Source organism: Melanaphis sacchari, unplaced genomic scaffold (genome assembly GCF_002803265.2).
Source record: "Melanaphis sacchari strain LSU unplaced genomic scaffold, SCAv2.0 Contig291_pilon_pilon, whole genome shotgun sequence".
In the NCBI taxonomy this organism is placed as follows: Eukaryota; Metazoa; Arthropoda; class Insecta; order Hemiptera; family Aphididae; genus Melanaphis; species Melanaphis sacchari.
Genome location: NW_020271164.1, coordinates 1 through 14,136, shown reverse-complemented (window position 1 = coordinate 14,136; position 14,136 = coordinate 1). Strand labels below are relative to the sequence as shown.

The 14,136-nt window shown below is 39.4% G+C and overlaps 1 protein-coding gene across 1 annotated transcript in view; it reads right to left on the bottom strand.

The window, feature by feature from the left end:
* Nucleotides 1–3,281, bottom strand: part of LOC112595687 — a 75,817-nt gene extending 72,536 nt beyond the window's left edge. Inside the window, exon 1 of the mRNA XM_025340984.1 lies at nucleotides 3,252–3,281. The gene's annotated coding sequence lies outside the window, so the exon portion shown is untranslated. The remainder of the gene's footprint in view (nucleotides 1–3,251) is intronic.
* Nucleotides 3,282–14,136: the final 10,855 nt, after the last annotated feature.

The window sequence follows — 14,136 nt, the reverse complement described above, 5'->3', positions numbered from 1 at the left end:
CCCTAGTTCTCGCCAGGATGCCGCCGGTAACTATCTTGGCAGCTAGTAGGAAATGCGCCGCTGAGGCGAGAAGAGTCGGCGTCGACCGCAGCCGACATGTCTTAATGACCGAAATCATTCAATAATGGGAGGAATTGTGGGAAACAACGACGAAAGCGGCGTGGACAAGGCGTCTCATACACAGCATTTTTAGATGGTAGTTCTTTAGCCCCCGCCAATTCAGTTATCACATGGCTCAATATCAACCATTTTAAATGTATTGTTGAATTTCGCTACTTGGCCCTTAACTTGAGCCCAAATCAACTCAATTGGGTTATACTTACAGTGGTATGGTGGAAGCCGGATTACTTTATGACCCATTTCAATTGCAATGTCATCCAGCTCATATTTTTTTTCGCGTGGCAATAGATTTTTAACTTTTTGCCGAAGTTCAGGTAATGTTTCCAATGAATGGAACTCGATATTTTTTTCATATAACCATTGTTGTACTTCAGCTTTTCTCCAATTACTTTTAGGATATTTTTCTTTGAGAATTGAATGGTAAGGCGCATTATCCATGACTATAACTGATGGCTCTTCCAGATTTTTTAGCAGTTGAATAAACCAATCTTTGAACACTTCACCATTCATCTGATTATGATAATCCGTGGTATTTCCAGTATTGCTTCGAAATACTAATTTTGATTCTTCTATAAACCCGTAGCGAGCACATCCTGCATGGCATACAATAAGTCGGCCTCCTTTACCCGTCGGCACCTTCAAACCACCTGAATTATTTTCATTTTGCCAAATAAGAGTGCGTGAATGGTTTTGGTTTACCCACGTTTCATCGAGATAAACCACTGGCCGATCGTCTTTATTTTGTCGCAGCGTACACATTTGTCGTAAAAATTTACACCGAAGTGCGACGATATCATTCCTCTCCATTAAAAACAGACGACCATCGTTACATCTTTTGTATGTAAATTTTAAATTTTTTAGGAGCCTTTGGATTGATCGAACAGACCCAGTGTAATTTGTTTTTTTTTACGACATTTAATATTGATTGAAAAGTTGGGTACTCACCCCGGTCGTAAAACTCTTGGACAGTTCTCCTCACAACATCGGAATCGAAATCGTCCAGCTTTGAAACAGTTTTTGCGCGTTTATACCCTTTACGTGGAGAAACAAACGTAGGATCCACATCTAGTGTTTCTGGATTAATATTATTTTTTCCTTCAGCACAAATTCGTCTTACAGTACGATAACCCACACCACAAGCTTCGGCAGTAACAACTTGCGCATTTTTTAAAAAATCAGAAGTTTAATCTGACTTCTTTGATAATTGTTTTAAAAATAAATACACACTATAAATAATTTTTTTACTCTGACTGTGAGTATCTGAATCAGAAAACGACATATTTAAATGGATTACACGGTAACGCAGGAAAAAAAACAGTGTAAAAAAATAGTTGTTTACGGGCGCACAGTTCACAACATACAAAAAGATAAAACACGAGTCTCATAAAATGTGTTTGTATTATGTGCATTACTGTATACCCTACCACAGTACATTCTGCAGCTACCCTCCAGACATTCCAGAAGATCTGCTAAGGGTACGCAAAAAAAAATCAGTCTACTATAATGTATGGAATATAATATGTATGGAATACACATTGCGTGCAGAAGCGTGCACTGTGATCCTCGATGACGGACAGGTGGTGGTGTAGGTTGAGAACCAATGGCTAACAGGTAGGGAAGCCACAACGGGTCGCGGTACAAATCGGCCACTTTTCGTGGCGCGAACTATAGTTAAGTCACCTTAGTTGTGGGCCGAACGGCCAGTTTTTTTTAGGGTGGTTAGAAGCCCCCATCTTTTTTATAAATATTATACATACTTTGATGTCATTATATACTAATGTTGTAATTGTCTTTTTGTAATGTAAGATATACCTAGTTGTTGATTTCAATAAAATATGTGGACAGGAAGGCCGCAATGAGGAAACCTAATTCCCTCCCTGCTTACGATTTAAACATGAAAAAAAAGAAGGTGTTTTATATTGTATCAGTGTAACTATGAGAATATGAACTCTCTAATAATTCTAAAATATTATTTAAGCATCTTTCCAAATGGAATTTATTTCAAGTTCTAACAAAAACAATTTATATCAAGCGTTTAAACTAATATAATTAAGAATTACATAAACTAAATACATAACAGTAGTGACACTGTTGAGTAATTTCAGTTTTAGGTTTTGTTACTTTTCATACTATTATTACTTTATGTTCTAAATATTAATGGTCTAATTCATTAATTTTAAATTATTATATTTTATATTAAGTATTTGAAATTAATAAGTTATACAAAATCGATTAAATTTTACTAGAGGTATCTATAGTTATTCGATATTAATGATATGTATTACTAAATTTTTAATAAAATGGTTTTTTTATAGTTAAAATCGATAATTGTATTATTAATCTTGAAGAAACAGAATTAAAAGTATAAACATATTTTATAGTTTATATTATTTAAAAAAGTTATTTTGCATTGGTTAGTACTAGATAATTTCAGGAACCACTTACACGACGTTGTTTAGTCTCATTATCCAATTAACCTTGGATAGTTTAATATGAATCATACAGAAATTTCATTTTGGTTTATAATTATCAAAAATATTTTCGAATGTGCATTGGAGTAACATTGGTTACAAAAATAATAGAGATTTTTACATGGTTTAAGTGACCTTTCTTTATAGTCATTCGCTGCTTTAAAACCACTATATATTATATAATTACACTAAATAATATAATCAGAGGTTCATAAAACTTAGAAGGTAGTGAGTATCGATCTTCAGGGTCCATACCCACCAACGCTGCGCGATGAGATTACGATTTTGGTATTGATAGTTACAGAAACTGAGTCGAAGTAAACTACTTAAGAGAGGTGACTACCATAATATATTGATTTCAAACCTTTCCATCACAAACAACGTTTAATTTTTTAATTTTTTATAAGGAGGGTGGTTAGTGTAACCATGAAACTCCCACTACTCTCTTTTTTACCAATAATATTTATTTTGTTAACATTTTATTTTTGAAAATTATTTTTAATGAAGATATGGAACTTTTTGACTTATTGCCCTATTTTTAATTTTGATTATTTAGAACACTTCCTTTAGTAACTGTTAAATCCTAGTTAGACCGATAATTATATTACATAAGATACGTAAACATTATTTATTTTATTATAATTTAAAGTTCGTACTTACTAAATATTGAATAGTAGTCAGGTTTATCTTTATCTGTTCATAATAATTATTGTTAAATCATTATAATAATTTACAATATTCTCCAAAAGATATAATTCATGCTATAATATATTACTTGAAAAATAAGACTTTACAAGTTGAAATAGTATTGCATTTAACATTTTTTTCCAGAATTTTTTAATTAATTATTCTTGATTTGTTAAAATTAAATCAACTTTAATCAATACTAATGACTTTAATATAAAAATATTGTCATAACACTAATTGTTACTCAAAAAAATGGGATCGCTTAAAAATTTCACATTAAGTACTATGAAACCATTGTAGTTAATATCAGTGCAAACCATTTGTGCCCATTAAACTTTTTTAATAACCCATTTGCACCCGAAATATTTTTAATAAAAATGTTTTAAACCTGCGCAACATTGCCAAACTGTATTCTGGAATACACGCTATACTAATAATTATTATCTTATAATTTTAAACTATTGTACATATTAGTTACCAGTTTTAACTATTTTTAATTTTTACGTTACACCCTATCGATATTATTGAATATCGGTCCATATTGTCTTACTGATTTTCATGACGACTCTCACTTCTCTCTGTGTAAGCGTTGTGCAATCTTACACAAACTACAATCTTCCAATTACTAATATTATTGAAAATTTAAAATTAATTCAAGTGGAAACTTATTCAAAAATAAAGTAAATAAATAAAGGCACAGTGAAACTTAGACGAAATGAAGAAAAGCAACGTATAGAATTTGCATGTACAACTCGGATTGAATATGAAATAAAAAATATAACCAGAGTACCATATTTAAAATAAATTGCTTATAAATTTAGAGTGATTAACTCATCATAAAATATATTTATATACTTTTATTATTATTATTATTATTATTATTATAAAATATAGGGTGGTCTTTATATTTCAATATCTGATTTTTTCAGATTACACCACCTAAATTCATTTGAATAGTGATAAAAATGAGTTTTGTAAAGTTTGGTAATGATTGGAAATAATTAAGTTGTGCCACAAAAGCATCAAAGATTGATATATCTCAATATTTTTCAAGAAAACATACATTTTTTAAATTTTTTTATTCTAAGTTATAGAATATTTTTATTTTTTATACACTTAATATTTTTAAGATAATTAGACTAAAATAGTGTGATGTATAATATAATCTTTACATGCAATTTTACTTCTCCATTAGTGTACCTTTATTTGAATTTGGATGTTTTGCGATAGCCGTATACAACTTGCAGTAAATATTGATTTTGGCTTTCATCTTTAGTAATTTTGTTATTATACTCTTCTATTAGTTTAACTCCTCGCTCAGCAACATCATTGATGACAGGTGTATTTTTAATTTTAGATGTAGCCTTTTTGTAGCTCTCATTATTTTGCTAAGATGACGGATCAATACTTATGAAATCTGTATTTATTTTAAAGTGATTAAATAGTTCCATTGATTCAGAACAAATAAAATTGTAGTAACTTGGTTTGGTTTGAGAACATATTGTTTTCTGTATTCGTCTTCAAAGTCCGTATTTAGAGTGGTTATCATTTTTTCTTTGTTTCCACGAGTACATTCTTGTAAAAATACAAGAATGCAGTTGTTTCTGGAGATAAATACCATAAATGTCCGACTTTTATTTTATTGCTATGTCTGAAACACTTTTATCAACTGACTGATATTTTATTAAATCTTTTAAAAATGTTAAATCTAGCAGTGGTGCACTTAAAGTCAGCGGAGCTTTAAACTAAACTTTTACATATAACTTAACAATAAGCATGCATATATCAGCAATAGATTTTTCTTCTCGATATTTTAAATCAAATTGATTTCGAAATATATACATTTTTTAACAATATATAGCTTTTGCCATCCATCGTGCATGATGTATGGTTCTAGGTATTTTAAATGAGAGTCCTTGTGGAGGTACTCCTCCAAGAAAAATTATGGTTAGCTCTAACAGTTCCCTATAATTTTCCCTTGAGAGCCTATTGTTTAAATAACTAATAGAAAAGTTTATTATTTCTTCACTAACATTATGCAATAATTTTTCAACATAATTACTTTTGATACCAGGTTCAAAATTTGTGGTATTTACATTTGACCAAAATTGTTAAAATCGTTTAAAAATTGGGACGTCTGGGCCTGATGTAGTTGTACCAAATTTCACATCAAATACACTCCTCAATACAATTTCATAAATATGATGTCGCACGGCACGTATAAAATATTACGCTGTAATAACTGCTCCAATAAAATACAGGCACCTTTTATACGACCCGTATTGGAGGCAATCGTATCACAGCATAATGCTTGAATATTATCTGTAATACACCAATCTTCAAGTGTTTTGAAAAATTGCATTAGCCTGGTCAGCTCCTGTCCCGGTATCAAGAGCTGGAACTTCAAGTAACTGTTCTTTAACATTACAGGAAGCTACAATTGGAAATCTATCCACATTATATTTTCCTATTAAACTAGGTAAAAGTTTCCCATCCCAGTGAATAGTTAATGAATGGTCGATCGATATTTTATAGTTATTACGAATATTTTTAGCATGCTCTTTTCGAAAACATAAACGGGAACTCTGAATTGAAGTTCTATTTATAACTAATTCATTTACATTCTTACCTAATACTTCTGCAATAGGGTGACTGCACCAGTAAATGAAAAGTGCCAGTGAATGAACATATCAATAGTATTGAACGATTTATTTTAAATAATAAGAAAATCAGAAATAAACTACTAGGTATGATAAATGGTATCAACATTTAACAAATATTCTGATGTTGGTCATACTGTAATTTCATGACATTAGATTTCAAACCATTTGATTGAGAATATTTATCCTTTCCCTCCAATTATTATCATCTACGTTGTTATAAAATTGTTTTATTTTTTAAATGTTGGTTGTACAGAAACGAAACAATTTAACATCTTCAACATTAGGTAAGATATTTAAAATGATATTTATTTGATTCTTCACATATTTATAATGTCATTTATGTATTAATCAATCAACTTAATGCATTTTTTAATCTATTTTAATTGTGTTCAAGCACTGGTACAAGTAAAGATGTAAAAACCAGTGAATGAACTAGTGTTCATTCATTGGGATTGAGGTGTTTTACTTTTTACTAATAAATGAACACTGTGAATTTTGTTTTAATATTTTCTAATATAATTAAATAATACATAACTTTAATGTAATAAAATATTAAATAATTATTAATATTTTTAGGTAGGTATTCGAAAATATAACAATGGTTAAAAGTAAAGCACCAGAAAAAATATAAAAAGTATTTAAACAAAAATAAAACTATGTACAATTTAAATATACTGAAAAATAGCTAATTAATGCAGTAAATACAATAAAAAATGAAGAAAAATCTCTAAATCAGGTAAATAAAGAACCAGGGATTCCAAAGTCAACTCTTAGCAATAAGGTTAATAATAAAGTTCTTATTTTACGAAAAATGGGACCTAATACTATTTTACCTTTGAATGAGGAAGATAAAATTGTTAAATGGATTTTAGCTAAGGTTAAGATAGGTTTTCCAGTACACCCTGAAAATATAAAAGATTCTATTCAGAAAGTATTAAAAAGTTTCCCTAGAAAAATTCCTTTTAATGATGATAGACCTGGAAAAAAAATGGTTAGTTTCATTTTTAAACAGACACCAAGAAATAGCAAAAAGGCACACAGAAATAATATCTAAAGCAAGAGCTGCTGTCACTGAAAATTCTATAAGACTATGGTTTGATGGTGTTTTATCATTTTTAAAAGAAGAAGGATATTCAGATATTCTCGATGACAGTAGAAAAGAATTATTAACTGTGATGAGACAGGCATACAACTTTGTCCAAAAACAGGTAAAGTATTAGGTCCCAAAAAATGAACAATTTTTATGAAATTGCAAAAAATAGTGAAAAAGAAAATATAACTGTATTTTGTACATATTCAGCTGATGGAAGTTACCCCCCCTCCATCATGATTATTTATCCTTACAAAAGAATACCTAATTACATATATCAATCAGTACCAAGAAATTGGGGCATTGGGAGGAGCGATAGTGGTTGGATGGTGTCAGCTACATTTTTTGAGTATATTGCAAATATCATGTACCCTTGGTTAGTAGACAATGAAGTCAAATTTCCTGTTATCTTATATCTAGATGGACGTAAAAGTCACTTAAGTTTAGAATTATCAGAGTTTTGTACAGGAATAAAAATTATATTATATTGTCTACCACCTAAAGCAACACATATACTTCAACCTTGTGACGTTTCAATTTTCAAACCATTGAAGTCATACTGGAAAGACATGGTAAAAGCTCATAATTTGATATCAAAAAGTCCTATAACTAAAAATAACTTTGGGAACATTTTTAAAGATGTTTTTGATAAAGTAAAATCAGAGTCAATAATAAATGGCTTTAAAGCATGTGATATGTTTCCATTTAACCCAGATGCTGTTGATTATACTAAATGCATTGTCGCGGTCGTTATCGCAACGACCGCGGCTGCTCTATTCCCGTCCGCGATAACGCGACTGGAATGGATCGCGCGGCGATCGGTCCGGTCGGCGAGAGCAGTCTCTCTCGTATAACGGTCGCCGGACGTACTCTTTGTTATAGATAACTTTATAATATTAAATATAAATAATAAAGTTCCGTCTTGTACCTAAAGCGACGCATTAGTTATTTCAGCCCGACACCTACATTTGGCGCAGTCGGAAAAGGAGTAAGGTAAGTGCTAATTTTAATAAAAATAATTTTACGTAAATTAAAGTAAATTAGCACGTATCGGGTTAAAAGAACCTACAATAGGTGTCCTGATCATACCGGTTCCTAAATAGTTTTATTCAAATTATTTATATTTTTTTTTTACATTGAATAAAATATTAAGGGCTTATCCAATCTAAGGTGGTAAATTTTGGCAAAATTTGCATAATTTAGCGTAATTCCTACCGAGCTAAACTGCGTTTTGGCTATTTATAGATTGGAAAGTACATATCTCTACCAGCGATAGCCCGAGTTACGTAATTTCGTATCCATCGTAATTTAATTAGATAGATAATTACAAGTAAATTTAATCTCCACAATGGTTACGAAATGCATTAGTGAGTTAAATATTGTAGAAATTAACCGGGAATTGTCGATACGTGGTATTGAGACCGGGGGGTCCAAGGCCGATAAACTCTTAGCACTGGAGGAGTATATTAGGTCTAAGGAAAACATGGATCCAAGATCAGTACGGTTTGGGGTAACTGACGGGACGTCAGCCCAGGTACTGGAAGATAATACATCGGAGGTCCAGAACAGTGGTGAACAGGGCAAATCTGACGGAGATTTGATAAACCACTTTATGGAACAGATGTTAGATAGACTGGAGGGGCTGGAAACAACGGTCGACAAGCAGCAGCTAACAATTGCTACTCTCAGCGAGAGCGTGGAACGCTTGGAGCGGGAGTTAGCCGAAGAAAAGCTTAGGTCGACCGAACGGGTGGCGCAAGCAAGTTGCGCATGCCGTGGGGTTTCCTCCAAACCTTCCACCAGCATTTTGTCCGGAGAAAATCAAAATTTCCCGGGCAAAAGCCAAAATCTTCCGGTCAAAACTCAAGGTGTGAGTTTTGAGAGCCGTTGGGCGAACATACGGAGCAGATTGGCCGGGGAAAACCCGAGAAATCGGGAAGTATCCGGAGTTTCCGGTAACCGGTCCGGAGTGTCCGGTGAAATGTCCGGTAGAAGTGATGGGGAAGCGTTACGGAGTAATCTCTCCGGTGGAAAACGTGTTCACTTCGCGGACAGCCTGCTCATTCCTCAAAATGAGTTGAATATGGCCCGTGCGTCGATACCAGAGTTTGCTGGCAAGAGGGAGGAAGACCCGGTGCGGTTTTTGCTCCAGGCCGAAGCAATACTTGAAGAAACTGGTATCCACATGGCTCGATGGGTGACCGTGTTGGCCCCTCAGCTAAAGGCACAGGCAGGTACATGGTGGGGAACCATGAGGGCGTTGGACTTGCCATGGCAAGAGTTCAAGTTTGAGCTTTTGGAAAAGTTCGACGGGGACGAATTACAGTCGAGCCTACAATCGGAACTGTTAAGTACCGCCCAGACCAAGGCCGAAACACTGGGAGGGTATGTCCTTCACAAGTACCAGTTGTATCGGAGGTTAAATCTTGGTCTGACTGAAGAAGCGGTGGTGATGACGGTGATTGGGCTCATGCGGGATGAATTTAGAATTCATGCACGCATTGAACGGCTGAAATCGTTCAGTGAACTACGTGCGCTTGCACATATTTTGGATGGTAGTAAGGCCGTAGCACCGGATAAGGCGGGAGAGAGCACCAGCGGACCACCAAAATTAAAATGGTTGGATAGAAGAAAAGCTAAGGATGCTAGCAAAACCCAGGTGCCTAATCCGAGGGAACGACTATCTTCGGGTGCAGGATGCAGAGTATGTGGTAGTCATGACCACTGGCAAGCTGCATGTCCGAAAAGAAAGTCGGAGTCGGGAAACGCCAGAACGACCGGCGGGACCGCCGGGTCCCGACCGGCCAGGAAGTAACCGGCGGAAAAGTCACGAGTCATCCGAAGAGTGGTAAGCAACGAAGTTCAACTCGGTCAGTGAGTAACGTTTCGGTACAGAAACCACAAATTACAAGAACTGACCCGAAGAAATGGAACTTCGGAGCGTTACGGACCGGAGACTCGGGAAAGGATCCGAATAAATCGGATCAAAAGAGTTCTGGACCGGAGAAAACCGGTAAGAACAGAAATCCTCCGGAGGAAAACTTCGGTTACCCGAAGTGGACGTCCGGAGTGAGAAGTTGTCCGGTGGAAACCGTCGAGCCTCCGGGGAAACACCGGAGAAAACGCCGTAGCCACCCGAGAAAACTCATTGAAAGCGATGTTCCGGAAAAGGAACCACAGTTCGTGACAATGAGTCAGGCAAATGGCAAATCGACGGAGAGGTGGTTGAACCACCCGGACAAGAGGTATGGAAAATCGAACAGGATTGAAAATGGTTCGGACAAATGTGAAGATATCACCGAGGTGAGTTATCCTTCCGATAAAAATGTCGCGAACAGCATTTCAAGTGATGCGGAACAAGATAAGTTAACACAGCAGTTGTTAATTTGTCCGGTCACATCCGAAGATTTTCCTGAGGAAATAGTTCCTTATCCACGGAAGGTGTGCAAAAGGAGAGACTCAGATACGGACTCAAAGTTTGAGTTACGGCAACGCTTCTCGGATCTGCGGACGGAAGCATTTGAGTCTCCAGCCATTGCAACGGTGTCAACGGGGAAAACTAGGGTATCGGATGTTCCGGTACCGGCCATAGAACTTGAGTTTGCACTCGGGGCAGTAGTAGCGCTATTGGACTCCCAGGCGGCGAGGACTTATGTCAAACCGTGGGTGGCAAAGAAGTTCGGCCGAAGTTTTACCGAAGAACCGGGGATTGTCCGGATGGCGGACGGTCGGACCCGAGAAATTACGGAGTTTTCCGAGTTTCGGGCCCGGATAGTGGATATGGAGGTAAGCTTCAAGGCAGCAGTGTTAGACGACCTCATTGAAGATGTCTTCCTGGGCCACGATTTCCTCGTGGAGCAACAAGTCGCTTGGGACTATAGTGGTTGCATAATCCATTTGGGGAAAGAAAGACGGGTTTCCGTGAGTTGGAGAAATCCAGTAACTCCGGTCACCGTAGGAGTGGACTTAACGACCGCAGTTTTACCGGAAGGAGAGTACGGTACGCGGGTCAAAGAAGTCTTATGCCAATATCCGGAGGTGTTCTCCGGAGAGGTAGGCAGAACTCGGGTGATAGAGCACCAGATCCGTCTCAAGGATCCAAATCCGGTGGCGCTAAATGTTTACGGGTACTCCCGAGAGAAAAACGAGGTAATTGCCGAGATGGTGCGAGACATGGAGGAACAGGGGTTTGTTGAACCTAGCATATCTCCATGGGCTGCACCGGTAGTACTCGTGAAGAAAAAGGATGGTTCACGCAGATTTTGCGTTGACTATCGCCGTCTGAACATGCAGACGGAGTCGGATGCTCACCCAATGCCGGACCTTCATGACATGGTCCGAGGAATGGGCGGAGCGAAAATTTACAGCACCATGGACCTGAAATCAGGATATTGGCAAGTGGGTCTCTCCGCAGAGACACGCCCACTGACGGCGTTTAGGACCCAAAGAGGATTATTCCAGTTTAGGGTAATGCCTTTTGGACTTAAAAACGCCCCCGCCACTTTCTGTCGCTTGGTAAGCGAAGTCTTCCGTGGGTTAGTTGGTAAATTTGTGTTGGTTTATTTGGATGATATTGTGGTATACTCTGAGAGTCCCGATCAACATCTAAACCACTTGCAGAGAGTCTTGGAGCGACTCCAGTCTTACGGTCTAACGTGTCAACCCAAAAAATGTACATTCGGGGTGGCACAGATCAAATTCTTAGGTCACGTCGTGGACGGTGAAGGAATAGACCGGGAACCGGAGAAATTGACGGCGATTCAGGAGTTACCGGTTCCAAAGAAGACAAAAGACGTGTTGCGCGTGTTAGGCGTTTGTGGTTGGTACAGTCAGTTCGTGCCACACTATGCCGAGATCACAGCACCGCTCACGAGTCTGTTGGCCAAAGGGACCAGATGGCGTTGGTCAGAAATTGAGCAAGAGGCGTTCCGGAAGTTGAAGGAGTCTTTGGTGTCCGCACCACGGCTCTGCCCTCCTCTTCCGGGTAAGCCATTCAATCTACAGACCGACGCAAGCGAAGTCGGAGTTGGTGCCGTGCTCTTCCAGCAGGGGGAGAGTGGCGATAGGAAAATCATATCCTATGCCAGCAAAAAACTCAATCCAGCTCAGGGAAGATACTCGGCAGTCGAACGCGAATGTCTAGCCATAGTTTGGGCGGTTGACAGGTTCAGACCGTATCTTGAGTCTGGTAAGTTTATGTTATTTACAGATAACGCGGCACTCCGATGGTTACAGCAAGCTCGCTGTACCAACAGCAAACTAACACGATGGGCGTTACAACTCGGGGCTTTCGATTTCGAAATCCGGCACGTGCCCGGAGTAGAAAATGAAGCAGCCGACGCGCTATCCCGTTGTCCGGCGGGACCAAATACAGTGGACGAAGAATCGTTGGAGAATAATATCCACGACCCCCCTGTGATTCGGCCGGGAGTGTCCGGAGAAATGTTCGGAGTCTTCGGTGATCTGTCCGGCGTGGCCGGAGGACCCAGAGTGGGTGTCACCCAGTGTGGTGCGATCCAGCCGAAGAGGGATGACGGAAACGTCACATTGCAAGACGTCCGAGAGTGGCAACAGAACGACCCGAACATACGGGAGATAGTTGCCAAACTCTCCGGAGACGGTGCAAGGTTCGGGCGTCTGCCAAAGCTGTACGTCATGCGGGACAAGGTGTTGCACCGCCACCCTCGATCCATTGCGAATGGAGAAGAGGGGGTGGTCGTCCCAGCTGACAAGGCCCAAATTCTGCTGCAAAGGTTTCACGACCACGATACAGCGAATCACCCAGGGTGGAAAGAAACGTACCGCAGCATAAAGAGTCGTTTCTTTTGGGCCGGTATGCGTGAAGCAGTGCGTAACTACGTGCGGGCATGCGACGTCTGTGCACGGGTAAAACCACTGAATCGTAAACCTGAAGATCGGATGTGCACCAGGATCCCACGTCAACCTTGGGAGGTACTGAGCATCGATCTTATGGGTCCGTACCCGCGGACGCAGCGGGGTAAGACGACGATTTTGGTAGTAACAGACTGCTACAGTCGCTGGGTAGAGGCCTACCCTTTAGGAAAGGCGACGACCAAAGCGATTGTGGATACATTTGAACGGGAGTTGTTCCCACGGTTCGGATACCCGAGGGCATTATTGTCAGATAATGGCCCGCAGTTCGTGTCCAAGGCAATGGGAGAGGCACTCAAGAAGTGGGGAGTGGAAGGTTGGACGACTCCAATATACCACCCACGTGCCAACCCGGTAGAAAGGCAGAATCAAGAGTTGAAGAAAGGGTTACGAACCTTACTTGTTGATAAGCCTCATCATCTGTGGGATGTCTATCTGCCACACGTGTTGTTCTCCGTAAGAAACAGAGAAAACCGAAACACCGGACAGTCACCGGCCAAAATGATGTTTGGTCGGGAGACCAAGGCCCCCGGAGACTGGCAGCTTGAGTTAGCTGAAGAGGCACCGGACGACGGCAACAATGGTCCGGAGTTGTCCGGAGCACATCAGAACCCTCCGGTAGGAACCGAAGATTCTCCGGCGGAACAGGATGATGCTCCGGCGGTAGAGGGGGGTTACCCGGTGGTTTCCGGCCCCAAGGCCCCTAATACCCATATACCCCCAGAATCCCCGGGAAAAGGCAATCTGGCAGTAGGGGATTGGGTATACTACAAAGCGCATCCGCAGTCAAGTGCGGAGAAGCGGTTTCACGCGGGGTTCGCCCCGAAATGGTTAGGTCCGGTTAAGTTGGGTAAGCCACTAGGAACCGGAGTGTTCTTGACGGAGGGTAAACACCCTACCAAGTTACATGTCTCAGCGATGAAGCGAGCTGTAGGACCGTCAGAGAACACTAACTAATCATACCTTGTTTTAGATGGCAGAACGCGCAAATAACCCGCTACCGAACCGCAACAACCGGCCATCCCGGGGCATGATCGCCGCCCACGTGGAGAAGCTACGGGCCATGGCCGGGCAGCTCCTCCGAGAAGCCAGGAGGCTCTCCGGGGATGGACCGGAGGATATGGTGAGCGGTTGGTCGGCTGAACGCGCGGCCACCGCCTCATTCGGCCGGATTCGGGCCAGCCCGACGGCGTGGGCTCTTTTCGAGAGGGGG